Source organism: Cryptomeria japonica, unplaced genomic scaffold (genome assembly GCF_030272615.1).
Source record: "Cryptomeria japonica unplaced genomic scaffold, Sugi_1.0 HiC_scaffold_26, whole genome shotgun sequence".
Lineage (NCBI taxonomy): Eukaryota > Viridiplantae > Streptophyta > Pinopsida > Cupressales > Cupressaceae > Cryptomeria > Cryptomeria japonica.
This window is the reverse complement of record NW_026728848.1, coordinates 372,501-387,500: the sequence shown is the minus strand read 5'-3', so window position 1 is coordinate 387,500 and position 15,000 is coordinate 372,501. Positions and strand designations below refer to the sequence as shown.

General features: G+C 59.3%; 1 non-coding gene across 1 annotated transcript; it reads right to left on the bottom strand.

Annotated features, from left to right (window-relative positions):
• Positions 1–2,291: 2,291 nt before the first annotated feature.
• On the bottom strand, positions 2,292–2,410 carry LOC131861488 (5S ribosomal RNA). Its single transcript, XR_009360561.1, has one exon. It is a non-coding gene; the product is annotated as a 5S ribosomal RNA (ribosomal RNA).
• Positions 2,411–15,000: the final 12,590 nt, after the last annotated feature.

Below are 15,000 nucleotides of genomic sequence, written 5' to 3'. Positions count from 1 at the left end.
TTTCTCACTATCTTTCAAAACGGAAATTTTAAAATCTCGTTTTTTTTTTGCCTTTTATGGAAATTAGTGAAGGCATCGCATCAAAGGTGCGCACCTCGCTGCCCACCTTGGTGTGCTCCGAGGTGCCCACCACGGTGCGCAACGCCGGTGCGAACCCGGGAGCGCCCCGATGTGTGCTCCAAGGTGCGGCGTGCACGAAGTCGGACCCCGGTTTGCCCCGGGTGCGCACCTCGCGTGCACCTTGGTGCGCACACCTTGGCTGGGTTGCGCGGCCTGGTGGGCACCATGGTGCGCACCAAGGAGCGCTCCGAAGTGTGCTCCAAGGTGCGGCGTGCACGAAGTCGGAGCCCGGTTTGCCCCGGGTACGCACCTCGCGTGCACCTTCGCCGGGGTGGGCACCTCGGCTGGGTTGCGCGCCCTGGTGCGCACCAAGGAGCGCTCCGAAGTGTGCTCCAAGGTGCGGCGTGCACGAAGTCGGAGCCCGGTTTGCCCCGGGTGCGCACCTTCGCCGCGGTGCGCACCATGGCGTGCACGAAGTCGGAGCCCGGTTTGCCCCGGGTGCGCACCTCGCGTGCACCTTCGGCGGGGTTGCGCGCCCTGGTGGGCACCATGGTGCGCACCAAGGAGCGCTCCGAAGTGTGCTCCAAGGTGCGGCGTGCACGAAGTCGGAGCCCGGTTTGCCCCGGGTGCGCACCTCGCGTGCACCTTCGGCGGGGTTGCGCGCCCTGGTGGGCACCATGGTGCGCACCAAGGAGCGCTCCGAAGTGTGCTCCAAGGTGCGGCGTGCACGAAGTCGGAGCCCGGTTTGCCCCGGGTGCGCACCTCGCGTGCACCTTCGCCGCGGTGGGCACCATGGCGTGCACGAAGTCGGAGCCCGGTTTGCCCCGGGTGCGCACCTCGCGTGCACCTTCGCCGGGGTGGGCACCTCGGCTGGGTTGCGCGCCCTGGTGCGCACCAAGGAGCGCTCCGAAGTGTGCTCCAAGGTGCGGCGTGCACGAAGTCGGAGCCCGGTTTGCCCCGGGTGCGCACCTCGCGTGCACCTTCGCCAGGGTGGGCACCTCGGTGCGCACACCTTCTCAATGTTTTCTTGCCTTTTCTGGAAATTGGTGAAGGCAGCGCATCAAAGGTGCGCACCTCGGTGTGCTCCGAGGTGCGAACCCGAGAGCGCTCCGAGGTGCCCACGAAGTCGAAAGTCGGGTTAATTGCATTGTTTTCCCCGGGTGCGCTCCGAGGTGCGCAACATCGGCGCGCACCAAGGAGGGCTCCGAAGTGTGCTCCAAGGTGCGCACGATGGCGTGCACCTCTGGTGCGCACGATTCGGAGCTCGGTTTGACCGGGGTGCGCACACCTTGGCTGGGTTGCGCACCTTTTGTGCGCTCCAAGGTGCGCACGAAGTCGGAGCTCGGTTTGCCCCGGGTGCGCACCTTCGCCAGGGTGCGCACCTTGATGCGCACGCCTTGGCTGGGCTGCGCACCTTGGTGGGCGCCATGGTGCGCACCTTTCGTGCGCTCCAAGGTGCGCACGAAGTCGGAGCTCGGTTTGCCCCGGGTGCGCACCTTGGTGGGCGCCATGGTGCACTCCGAGGTGCCCAAGATTGGTGCGCACCAAGGAGCGCTCCGAAGTGCGCTCCAAGGTGCGCGCGAAGTCGAAAGTTGGGTTAATTGTCCGGTTTGCCTCGGGTGCGCACCTTGCGTGCACCTTCGCCAGGGTGGGCGCCTTGGTGCGCACACCTTGGCTGGGCTGCGCACACCTTGGCACCCGCGTTTCCTTCATTTTAAATTTTTTTTTTTTACAATCTCTCAAGTGGGAAATTCTATAATCTCAACTTTTTTTGCCTTTTCAGGAAACTTTTGAATGGAGCGCATCATTGGTGCGCTCCGAAGTGTGCTCCAAAGCTCTCTCCAGCTGCGTGCACCTGCCCCGGCCGCGCACCCGGCCCCGCCCAGCTTCGCTCACCTGTCCCGGGCGTCTGGTGCGGAACCTTAGAGTAAGAAACATCACCGTGCACCTTGGCCAACGTGCGCGACTCGACCGAGCGCGCACTGGCCGAGGTGCACACCGATTTCACCTGGGTGCGCGCGCAGCACCTCGGGCGCACCGGGGTGCGCGCACAACGCCCGGGTTGCACCGTGGCCTGTGTGCTCGGGGCGCCTCGGGTGCGCGCTCGGTGTCGCCCCCGCGCGCGCGGTAGTGCGGGCAGCGCACCCCGGCCCGGCCCGGCCCCGACGAGAACGCAAACGGGCAAAAGGTTTATTCAAATAGCATTGCGACGCCCGGCGAAAAACTAAAAAAGGGTGCAACACCGGGACTTCCCGGGAGGTCACCCATCCCAGTACTACTCCGGCCCAAGCGCGCTTAACTGCGGAGTTCTGATGGGATCCGGTGCACTAACGCTGGTATGATCGCACCCGTTATGAGCTTGTCGCAGTGTGTACTTAGCAAACCGCGACCCACGTGCGAATCCACCCCGGCCACCCACCCCCGTCGAGGTGCACACCCTCCCTCGCGAAGTGCGCCCCGTTCGCCAAGTGTGAGCCCTGCCCGGGTGCGCGCACCTTGCTAGGGCGTCGGGTGTGCACCCGGCCCGGCCTACGTGCGTGCACCTGGAGGGGGCGTCGTGTGCGTGCAGTGTCCCGTCTGCAACGCGGTGCCCACACACCACCTCGGGCGCAACGACCTGCGCTCACATGTGGGCCGAGTGCACCTTGGTGCATGTTCGGGGCGCCTCGGGTGCACGCTCGATCTTGCCCCGGTGCACCAAGGCGCTCGGTTTGCCCCGGGTGCGCACTTGGTGCAAGGTGGGCACCCAAAATAGGGATCAAGCACCAAAACACAAGTTTCGGGATGCAAAATGGGACCCAAGGACCACAAATGCGTTCCAAGACCCATGATGGGTCCACGAGAACAAAAATGTGTTCCGAGACTTAATAAACAAATATTGGGTTTTAGGAGAAGAAACATGCTCTGATGCCCAAAACGAGAATCGACCCCGAAAAGGCCACAGGCCAAAAGTGGGATGCGAGACAAAAAAAAATGGGACCCGAGGACCAAAATTGGGTTCCCAGGTCGAAGACAGGGCAACCGGACAAGAAACGACCTCTAAGGCTCGAAATGAGTCCCGACGACTAAAACTTGACAAGAAGCACCCATCAGGCACCCAACTCGACACCCATGGGATGCCGACCCACCCGGGCTTCCACCTAGCACACCTTGGCACCCACCCACCCTCGCACCCAACCTCGCACCCAACTTAGCACCTTTGAACCCACATTGGCACTCACCCTGACCCTGGCACCTTGGAACCCACATTGGCACTCACCTTGACCCTGGCACCCACCTTTGCACTCACCTTGGGACCCACCCTGGCTCCCACCTCGGCACCCACCCAGACACCCACCTTGGTTCCTTGGCACCCACCTTGGATCCTTGGCACCCACCCCGACACCCACCTTGGCACGCAACTTGGCTACTTGCCACCCACCTTGGCTCCTTGACGCCCACCCCGACAACCACCCCGTGACCTACCCTGGCTAGGGTTGGTGCACACCCACCCTGGTGCCCACCTTGGCACCCACCCTATGACCCACCTTGGCACGCACCTTAGTACCCACCCCGTTACCCACCCTAGGACCCACCCCGTGACCCACCTTGGCCAGGGTGGGTGCACCCACCCTGGTGCCCACCTTGGCACCCACCCATCCTAGCACCCAGCCTGTGACCGGGCTTGGAACCCAACCTTGCACCCGCACCCGTCTTGGCCAGTGTGGGTGCGCACCCATCCTGGCACCCACGTTGTGACACACCCTTTAACCCACGCACCCTAGCACCCACGTTGGCACCCACCTTGGAACCCAACCTAGCAACTTGGCACCCACCCCGTGACCCACCTTGGCATCCACCATAGCAGTCGCCGACTTGGCACCCACCTCGGCACCCACCTTGACACTTGTGGACCCACCTTGCCACTCACCCTAGCATCGACCCATCCTAGCACCCACCCTGGCACCTTTGCACCCTAGCACTCACCCATCCTAGCACCTAACCTGTGACCCACCTTGACACTCACCCTCGCACCCACCTTGGAACCCAACCTAGCACCCACCCACCCTGACACCAACCCTAGCACCTACCCACCCTTGCACCCACCCTGTGACCCATCTTGGCACCCACCCATCCTACCACTCAACCTATCACCCACCTTCTCACCCACCTTGGCATCCACCTTAGCACCCACCCACACTGGCACCTTGGCACCCACCTCGGGCAAGGTGGGTGCACACCCACCCTGGCACCCAATTTAGAACCCACCGAGCATGTTACCCACCTTGGCACCCACATTGCAGCCCACCCTAGTACCCACCCTATGACCCACATTGGCATCCACACCCTAGCACCCAGGCACCTCGACACCCGCCTTGACACCCACCCTAGCACTGAACCTGTGACCCACCTTGGAACTCACCCTAGAACCCACCCACCCTGTGAACCACCTTGGCATCCACCTTAGCACCCACCCACCTTGGCACCCACTCTAGCACTCACCCATCCTAACACCCAACTTGTTACCCACCTTGGCACCCGCCCTCGCGTCCACCTTGAAACCCACCCTAGCACCCACCCACGCAGGAGCCCACCTTGGCACCCAACCTAACACCCACGCATCCTGGCACCCAACTTGTGACCCACCTTGGAACCCACCCTAGTACCCACCTTTGAACCCACTATATCACCAACCCACCTTGGCACCCACCCTATGACCCTCTTTGGAATCCACCCTAGCACGCACCCACCCTGGCACCCACCATGGAGCGCACCCTAGCACCCACCCACCTCGGCACGCACCTCAACACCCACCTTGGTGTGCGCACTGCGCCAACCTCTCAAAGACCCTATGTGGTGCGCTCCAAAGTGTACACCTTTGGTGCGCTCCAAGGTGCGCACCTTTGGTGCACACCGAGGTGCACACCAAAGTGTGCACCGAGGTGAGCACCAAAGTGCACTCCAGGGTGCACACCAAGGCGTGCACCTTTGGTGCGGTCAATGCAAACGAATTCGGAAGTTGGGGTCGATGTCCTAATCGCTGCTGCAGACTACACGTATGAGAATCGGACAAATAGCTTTATATAGGGGAGGTGTTGCGTTTGATGGGTCGACTCCCCTGGTTGTGTGCACTGCACCAACTTCAAAGACCCTGTCTTGTTTAAGAAGTCAAAAGTTGGGGTGGATGTCCTAATCATTGCTGCAGTCTACGCATGTATGAGAATCAGACAAATAGCTTATATAGGGGAGGTGTTGCATTCGGTGGGTTGACTCCCCTGGTTGTGCGCACTGCGCCAACCTCAAAGACCCCGCATAGCAGAAGAAGTCGGAAGTCGGATTTTGGTGAGCACCAAGGCGTGCACCTTTGGTGCGGTCAACGCAGACGAATTCAGAAGTTGGGGTGGATGTCCTAATCGTTGTTGCAGGCTACACATGTATGAGAATCAGACAAATAGCTTATATAGGGGAGGTGTTGGGTTTGATGGGTCAACTCCCTTGGTTGTGCGCATTACGCCAACCTCAAAGACCTTGTTTTCGTTAAGAAGTCAAAAGTTGGGGTCAATGTCCTAATGGCTCCTGCAGGCTACACATGTATGAGAATCGGACAAATAGCTTATATAGGGGAGGTGTTGGGTTTGATGGGTCGACTCCCCTGGTTGTGCGCATTACGTCAACCTCAAAGACCTTGTTTTCGTTAAGAAGTCAAAAGTTGGGGTCGATGTCCTAATTGCTCCTGTAGACTACACATGTATGAGAATCAGACAAATAGCTTATATAGGGGAGGTGTTGGGTTTGATGGGTTGACTCCCCTAGTTGTTCGCATTACACCAACCTCAAAGACCTTGTTTTCGTTTAGAAGCCGAAAGTTGGGGTCGATGTCCTAATTGCTCCTGCAGGCTACGCATGTATGAGAATCAGACAAATAGCTTATATAGGGGAGGTGTTGGGTTTGATGGGTCGACTCCCCTGGTTGTGCGCATTGCGCCAACCTCAAAGACCCTGCATTGCGGATGAAGTCGAAAGTCAGAGTTTGGTGTGCTACAAGGTGTGGTCGAAGGTGCTCACCTAGGTGTGCACCTTTGGAGCGCAGGAAAAGTGCCCTCCAAAAGTGCGCACCTTTGGAGTGCACAAAAGTGCCCTCCAAAAGTGCGCACCTTTGGAGCGCAGAAAAGTGCCCTCCAAAAAGTGCCCTCCAAAAGTGCGCACCTTTGGAGCGCAGAAAAGTGCCCTCCAAAAAGTGCCCTCCAAAAGTGCGCACCTTTGGAGCGCAGAAAAGTGCCCTCCAAAAAGTGCCCTCCAAAAGTGCGCACCTTTGGAGCGCAGAAAAGTGCCCTCCAAAAAGTGCCCTCCAAAAGTGCGCACCTTTGGAGCGCAGAAAAGTGCCCTCCAAAAAGTGCCCTCCAAAAGTGCGCACCTTTGGAGCGCAGAAAAGTGCCCTCCAAAAAGTGCCCTCCAAAAGTGCGCACCTTTGGAGCGCAGAAAAGTGCCCTCCAAAAAGTGCCCTCCAAAAGTGCGCACCTTTGGAGCGCAGAAAAGTGCCCTCCAAAAAGTGCCCTCCAAAAGTGCGCACCTTTGGAGCGCAGAAAAGTGCCCTCCAAAAAGTGCCCTCCAAAAGTGCGCACCTTTGGAGCGCAGAAAAGTGCCCTCCAAAAGTGCGCACCTTTGGAGCGCACAAAAGTGCCCTCCAAAAGTGCGCACTTTTGGTGCGCACCAAGGCGCTGGTTCGGTCGTTGCAGGCGAGTTCGGAAGTTGGGGTCGATGTCCTGAGCGGAGGTGCAAACTACACAGGTGTCGGAATCGGACAAATAGCTTATATAGGGGAGGTGTATGCTTCGATGGGTCGACTCCCCAGGTTGAGCGCACCGCGCCAACCTCAAAGACCCTACGGTATGGATGAAGTCGGAAGTTGGGTCCGATGACCGATTCGATTAGTAGGTATGCTCATGAGGTCGGAATTTGGGTCCGATGACCTGCCATGTGCAGGAAGGCGAATGTTGGCACTGTGCGTTGCAAGGTGCACACCAAGGCGCTGGTGCGGTCTTTTTAGTCGAGTTCGGAAGTTGGGGTCGATGTCCTGATCGGAGGTGCAAGCTACACAGGTGTGGGAATCGGACAAATAGCTTATATAGGGGAGGTGTATGCTTCGTTGGGTCGACTCCCCGGGTTGAGCGCACCGCGCCAACCTCAAAGACCCTACGGTATGGATGAAGTCGGAAGTTGGGTCCGATGACCGATTCGATATGTAGGCATACTCGCGAGGTCGGAATTTGGGTCCGATGACCTGCCACGTGCAGGAAGGCGAATGTTGGCACTGTGCGTTGCAAGGTGCGCACCAAGGCGCTGGTTCGGTCGTTGGAGGCGAGTTCGGAAGTTGGGGTCGATGTCTTGATCGGAGGTGCAAACTACACAGGTGTGGGAATCGGACAAATAGCTTATATAGGGGAGGTGTATGCTTCGTTGGGTCGACTCCCCGGGTTGAGCGCACCGCGCCAACCTCAAAGACCCTACGGTATGGATGAAGTCGGAAGTTGGGTCCGATGACCGATTCGATATGTAGGCATACTCGCGAGGTCAGAATTTGGGTCCGATGACCTGCCATGTGCAGGAAGGCGAATGTTGGGACTGTGCGTCGCAAGGTGCGCACCAAGGCGCTGGTGCCGTCGTTGCAGTCGAGTTCGGAAGTTGGGGTCGATGTCCTGGTCAGAGGTGCAAACTACACAGGTGTGGGAATCGGACAAATAGCTTATATAGGGGAGGTGTATGCTTCGATGGGTCGACTCCCTGGGTTGAGCGCACCGCGCCAACCTCAAAGACCCTACAGTATGGATGAAGTCGGAAGTTGGGTCCGATGACCGATTCGATACGTAGGCATATTGGCGAGGTCTGAATTTGTGTCCGATGACCTGCCATGCGCAGGAAGGCGGAATTTGGGTCCGATGACCGAGTTGATGGCGTGCCATGCGCAGAAAGGCGGAATTTGGGTCCGATGACCGAGTTGATGTTGATGGCCCGCCATGCACAGGAAGGCGGAATTTGGGTCCGATGACCGATTTGAAGGCGTGCCATACGCAAAAAGGCGGAGTTTGGGTCCGATGACCGAGTTGATATTGATGGCCCGCCATGCGCAGGAAGGCGGAATTTGGGTCCGATGACCTGACATACGCATGGAGTCCGACTCGGGGGCCGATGTTCGATTCGATGACTTGCATTGTGGGTAAAGTCGGAAGTTGTGGTCTTTGACCCGATTCGATGACCAGACTTCGGCTGCTTGAGAATCGGACAAATAACTTATATAGGGGAGGTAGTGTTCTCGAGCATCCTCCCCCCGTGCCCGTTTATGTCGATTGATGCTGGTGCTCGACTGGTTGGAGCGCTCGGATGCAAAAATCTTGCACCAGGATTTATCGATTGTGATGGACACGGCAAGTCTCCTGATTGCTATGCAGGAGCTCATCGTGAATCTCTATGCGGCCTTGGTATGGACTCGACCTGCGGAATGGTTCGGCAATGGTAGTCGCTCCAACACGTCCTTGCAATGGCCACAGAGGTGATTCGACTAGAGCTCCAGTCTAGCTTTTGGGTTGCTTGGCGGACTGGTATAGCCGCGATCGAGTTCCGGCCATGAACGTTTTAGATAGCTCTTGGGCTTTCTGGGACGGAAGTCGGAAGTTTGGGCTGTTGTCCGATTTGATGACCATTCTTCGGATGTGTGAGAATCGGACAAATAACTTATATAGGGGACTGTGTTGTCTCACGCAGCCCCCTCCGTGCCCCTCTATCTCGACCGATGTTGGTGCTTGAAAGGGTTGGGATCGCTCGGATTTATAAACGTGCACCACCATTTGTCGAGTGTGAGGGACGCGGCAGGTCTCCTAAATGCTATGCGGGCGCTCTCTGAGAATCTCTATCCGGCCTCGACACAGACTAGTCTTGCTGAATGGTTTGGCACTGGTAGTCGATCCAACACGTCGTTGTTGTGGCCGCCTAGGCGATTCGATTCGAGCCCCCGTCTAGCTTTTGGGTTGCTTGGCGGATTTTGCCCTATCCGCAAGTGAGCTCGGTCCCTAAACGTTCGAGAAACCCGATTGCTATGCGCCGACTCTCTTTCTTGCGAGCCTCCATCTAGCTTTTGGGTCTCTACGGAACGGAAGTCGGAATCTGGGACCGTTGTTTGATTCGACGAGGCAGACTACGGTTGTGCGAGAATCGGACAAATAACTTATATAGGGGAGGTGTTGACTGGAGCATTCTCCCCCGTGCCCCTCTAACTCGACCAATGCTGGCGCTCGAACGGTGGTAGCGCTCGGATTTTCATTGAGCGCCAGCATTGGTCGATTTAGAGGGGCATGCGAGATTCCCGAATGCTATGCGAGGGCTCTAACGGAAATGTCTATTGGTTTCGGTATGGATGCAATTGCGAGTGGTTCGGCAAAGGTAGTCGTTCCGATGCGTCCATGTCGTGGCCAAATCAATAATTCGATTTGAGCCCTCGTATAGCATTTGGGTCTCTCGATGTGATTCCGCATTCCAGTCCCTTTGGGCACTGCTTGAGCCGCATCCCAGGGGGTTCCCTTCCCAATAATCTGCCTCGCAACCCGATTGCTATGCGGTGAGGCTCCTCGGCCGCCTCGGAACTATCTGTGTATCAGACGCATCGCGGGATAAGGGGTTGGCAACGGTAGTCGCCCCAAGCGCGTCCGATGCTTGGACCATTCCGAGGCGGCCCTGAAGCCTCTTCCGTCTAGCCGTTGGGTCCTTCTCGCCGCATCCCTCGCCTCGCACCCCGATTGCTATGCGGTGAGGCTCCTCGGCCGCCTCGGAACTATCTGTGTATCGGACGCGTCGCGGGATAAGGGGTTGTCACTGGTAGTCGCCCCAAGCGCGTCCGATGCTTGGACCATTCCGAGGCGGCCCTGAAGCCTCTTCCGTCTAGCCGTTGGGTCCTTCTCGCCGCATCCCTCGCCTCGCACCCCGATTGCTATGCGGTGAGGCTCCTCGGCCGCCTCGGAACTATCTGTGTATCGGACGCGTCGCGGGATAAGGGGTTGTCATTGGTAGTCGCCCCAAGCGCGTCCGATGCTTGGACCATTCCGAGGCGGCCCTGAAGCCTCTTCCGTCTAGCCGTTGGGTCCTTCTCGCCGCATCCCTCGCCTCGCACCCCGATTGCTATGCGGTGAGGCTCCTCGGCCGCCTCGGAACTATCTGTGTATCGGACGCGTCGCGGGATAAGGGGTTGTCACTGGTAGTCGCCCCAAGCGCGTCCGATGCTTGGACCATTCCGAGGCGGCCCTGAAGCCTCTTCCGTCTAGCCGTTGGGTCCTTCTCGCCGCATCCCTCGCCTCGCACCCCGATTGCTATGCGGTGAGGCTCCTCGGCCGCCTCGGAACTATCTGTGTATCGGACGCGTCGCGGGATAAGGGGTTGTCACTGGTAGTCGCCCCAAGCGCGTTCGATGCTTGGACCATTCCGAGGCGGCCCTGAAGCCTCTTCCGTCTAGCCGTTGGGTCCTTCTTGCCGCATCCCTCGCCTCGCACCCCGATTGCTATGCGGTGAGGCTCCTCGGCCGCCTTGGAACTATCTGTGTATCGGACGCGTCGCGGGATAAGGGGTTGTCACTGGTAGTCGCCCCAAGCGCGTCCGATGCTTGGACCATTCCGAGGCGGACCCGAAGCCTCTTCCGTCTAGCCGTTGGGTCCTTCTCGCCGCATCCTTCGCCTCGCACCCCGATTGCTATGCGGTGAGGCTCCTCGGCCGCCTCGGAACTATCTGTGTATCGGACGCGTCGCGGGATAAGGGGTTGTCACTGGTAGTCGCCCCAAGCGCGTCCGATGCTTGGACCATTCCGAGGCGGACCCGAAGCCTCTTCCGTCTAGCCGTTGGGTCCTTCTCGCCGCATCCCTCGCCTCGCACCCCGATTGCTATGCGGTGAGGCTCCTCGGCCGCCTTGGAACTATCTGTGTATCGGACGCGTCGCGGGATAAGGGGTTGTCACTGGTAGTCGCCCCAAGCGCGTCCGATGCTTGGACCATTCCGAGGCGGACCCGAAGCCTCTTCCGTCTAGCCGTTGGGTCCTTCTCGCCGCATCCCTCGCCTCGCACCCCGATTGCTATGCGGTGAGGCTCCTCGGCCGCCTTGGAACTATCTGTGTATCGGACGCGTCGCGGGATAAGGGGTTGTCACTGGTAGTCGCCCCAAGCGCGTCCGATGCTTGGACCATTCCGAGGCGGACCCGAAGCCTCTTCCGTCTAGCCGTTGGGTCCTTCTCGCCGCATCCCTCGCCTCGCACCCCGATTGCTATGCGGTGAGGCTCCTCGGCCGCCTTGGAACTATCTGTGTATCGGACGCATCGCGGGATAAGGGGTTGTCACTGGTAGTCGCCCCAAGCGCGTCCGATGCTTGGACCATTCCGAGGCGGCCCCGAAGCCTCTTCCGTCTAGCCGTTGGGTCCTTCTCGCCGCATCCCTCGCCTCGCACCCCGATTGCTATGCGGTGAGGCTCCTCGGCCGCCTCGGAACTATCTGTGTATCGGACGCGTCGCGGGATAAGGGGTTGTCACTGGTAGTCGCCCCAAGCGCGTCCGATGCTTGGACCATTCCGAGGCGGCCCCGAAGCCTCTTCCGTGTAGCCGTTGGGTCCTTCTCGCCGCATCCCTCGCCTCGCACCCCGATTGCTATGCGGTGAGGCTCCTCGGCCGCCTTGGAACTATCTGTGTATCGGACGCGTCGCGGGATAAGGGGTTGTCACTGGTAGTCGCCCCAAGCGCGTCCGATGCTTGGACCATTCCGAGGCGGACCTGAAGCCTCTTCCCTCTAGCCGTTGGGGCTTTCTCGCCGCATCCCTCGCCTCGCACCCTGATTGCTATGCTGTGAGGCTCCTCGGCCGCCTTGGAACTATCTGTGTATCGGACGCATCGCGGGATAAGGGGTTGGCAGTGGTAGTCGCCCCAAGCGCATCCGATGCTTGGACCATTCCGAGGCGGCCCTGCAGCCTCTTCCGTCTAGCCGTTGGGGCCATCTCGCCGCATCCCCCACCTCGCACCACGATTGCTATGCGGTGAGGCTCCTTGGCCGCCTCGGAACTATCTGTGTATCGGACGCATCGCGGGATAAGGGGTTGTCACTGGTAGTCGCCCCAAGCGCGTCCGATGCTTGGACTATTCCGAGGCGGCCCTGCAGCCTCTTCCGTCTAGCCGTTGGGGCCATCTTGCCGCATCCCCCACCTCCTCGGCCACCTCGGAACTATCTGTGTATCGGACGCATCGCGGGATAAGGGGTTGGCAGTGGTAGTCGCCCCAAGCGCGTCCGATGCTTGGACTATTCCGAGGCAGCCCTGCAGCCTCTTCCGTCTAGCCTTTGGGGCCATCTCGCCGCATCCCTCGCCTCGCACCCCGATTGCTATGCGGTGAGGCTCCTCGGCCGCCTGGGAACTATCTTCGTATCGGACGCATCGCGGGATAAGGGGTTGTCACTGGTAGTCGCCCCAAGCGCGTCCGATGCTTGGACTATTCCGAGGCGGCCCTGTGGCCTCTTCCGTCTAGCCGTTGGGGCCATCTCGCCGCATCCCCCACCTCGCACCCCGATTGCTATGCGGTGAGGCTCTTCGGCCGCCTTGGAACTATCTTCGTATCGGACGCATCGCGGGATAAGGGGTTGTCACTGGTAGTGGCCCCAAGCGCGTCCGATGTTTGGACTATTCCGAGGCGGCCCTGCAGCCTCTTCCGTCTAGCCGTTGGGGCCATCTCGCCGCATCCCCCACCTCGCACCCCGATTGCTATGCGGTGAGGCTCCTCGGCCGCCTTGGAACTATCTTCGTATCGGACGCATCGCGGGATAAGGGGTTGTCACTGGTAGTCGCCCCAAGCGCGTCCGATGCTTGGACTATTCCGACGCGGCCCTGTGGCCTCTTCCGTCTAGCCGTTGGGGCCATCTCGCCGCATCCCCCACCTCGCACCCCGATTGCTATGCGGTGAGGCTCCTCGGCCGCCTTGGAACCATCTTCGTATCGGACGCATCGCGGGATAGGGGGCTGTCACTGGTAGTCGCCCCTAGCGTGTCCGATGCTTGGACCATTCCTAGGCGGCCCTGAAGCCTCTTCCGTCTAGCCGTTGGGGCCTTCCCGCCCCATCCCTCGCCTCGCACCCCCGATTGCTATGCGGTGAGGCTCCTCGGCCGCCTTGGAACCATCTGTGTATCGGACGCATCGCGGGATAAGGGGTTGGCACTGGCAGTCGCCCCAAGCGCGTCCGATGCTTGGACCATTCCGAGGTGGCCCTGAAGCCTCTTCCGTCTAGCCGTTGGGGCCTTCCCGCCCCATCCCTCGCCTCGCACCCCGATTGATATGCGGTGAGGCTCCTCGGCCGCCTTGGAACTATCTGTGTATCGGACGCATCGCGGGATAAGGGGTTGGCACTGGTAGTCGTCCCAATCGCATCCGATGCTTGGACCATTCCGAGGCGGCCCTGCAGCCTCTTCCGTTTAGCCGTCGGGGCCTTCCCGCCGCATCCCTCGCCTCGCATCCCGATTCCTATGCGGTGAGTCTTCTCGGCCGCCGCGGAACTATACCTGTTATTGCTACTGCATCCTTCGGCTGGTAACCTCCTCTGCCGCCTTGGAACGTTCTCTTTGTCGGACGCGTCGCGGGATAAGGGGTTGGCACTGGTAGTCGCCCCAAGCGCGCCCGATGCATAGACCGCTCCGAGTCGACCTTGCTTTCAGCCTCTCACATGCATAGACCTCTCTGAGTCGACCCTGCAGCCTCTCACGTTTAGCCTTTGGAATCTCGCCTCACAACATGATTGCTATCCTTGATGCATCCCTTGCCTCGAGCCCTGATTGCTTTCTTGGCTGCATCCCTCCTCTCCTCACAGCCCGGTTGTCATCACTGCTTCATCCGTCGCTTCATGCATTCTGGCTGCTGGGCCCTTCCCACCGCACACCTCGATTGCTATCTCTTCTGCATCACACACCCCGATTGCTATCTCTGCTACATCCCTCGGCTCTCACTTCTGCATCCTTCGCCTCACACCTCGATTGCTATCAATGCTGCATCCGTAACCTCACACCCCGATTGCTATGCGGGGAGGCTCCTTGGCCGCCTTGGAAATTTCTGTGTGTCGGACGCACCGCGGGATAAGGGGTTGGCACTGGTAGTCGCCCCAAGTGCGCCCGATTCTTAGACCGCTTCGAGGTGACCTCGTAGCCTCTTTCGTCCAGGCTTCCTGCCTTCAACGCCCTTTTTACACCTCGATTGCTATGCGCGGGCTCGTTGGCGTCTATCACCTCTCTGCGAAGAGTGGCACGATGATTGTTGGGGTAAATCGTAGCAGTCCGATCTCTGGCCTTGGGCCATTGTGAGGGCTGATCGATTTCCTGTGCGCATCTCGTGTTCGCCCAGTAACAGACTCGACGACTTGTAATCGGTCTTGTTCCCGATTGTTCCTGGAGGTAGTCTTCGGAACTCTTGGATTTGACCTGTCACTCGAACTGTCCTCTTCCGAGGATGCTTTTGTGTGTGTGCTTGTGCCATTTCCTTGGCGGTATTAACGAGATATTAAAGAGCGGAGTGAGCGCCTCGCCCAGCTATGTTTGGGGCTCTCACTCCCTTACCCGGTGTGCGACCGCTTTGCACGTAGGTTGCGGAGCATCGCGACTCTTTCGATGTTTGGCGGTTGTCTTCCGGTGATGCGTTGGTCCCGAAGTGCACGTTACTAGCATTTCTGCCATTGTTCTCGATCTTTGGCACGTTCCTTCGTTGCAATTGGATATATATCTCCGTTTATACGCGCAGGCTTCTCCCGCCTATTCAGCGCTGTCCCACTCTCAGCACTCTCGTGGTCTCCTTGGCTTCTCTCTCCCGTGAGCGAGCTCTCTTCTCGAGTCTTTTCCATGTCCCATGGAGGTTGCCTTGCGAAATTCGGGCACACAAACGTGACCGGATAAGAGCGGAATTGCCTATGAGGAG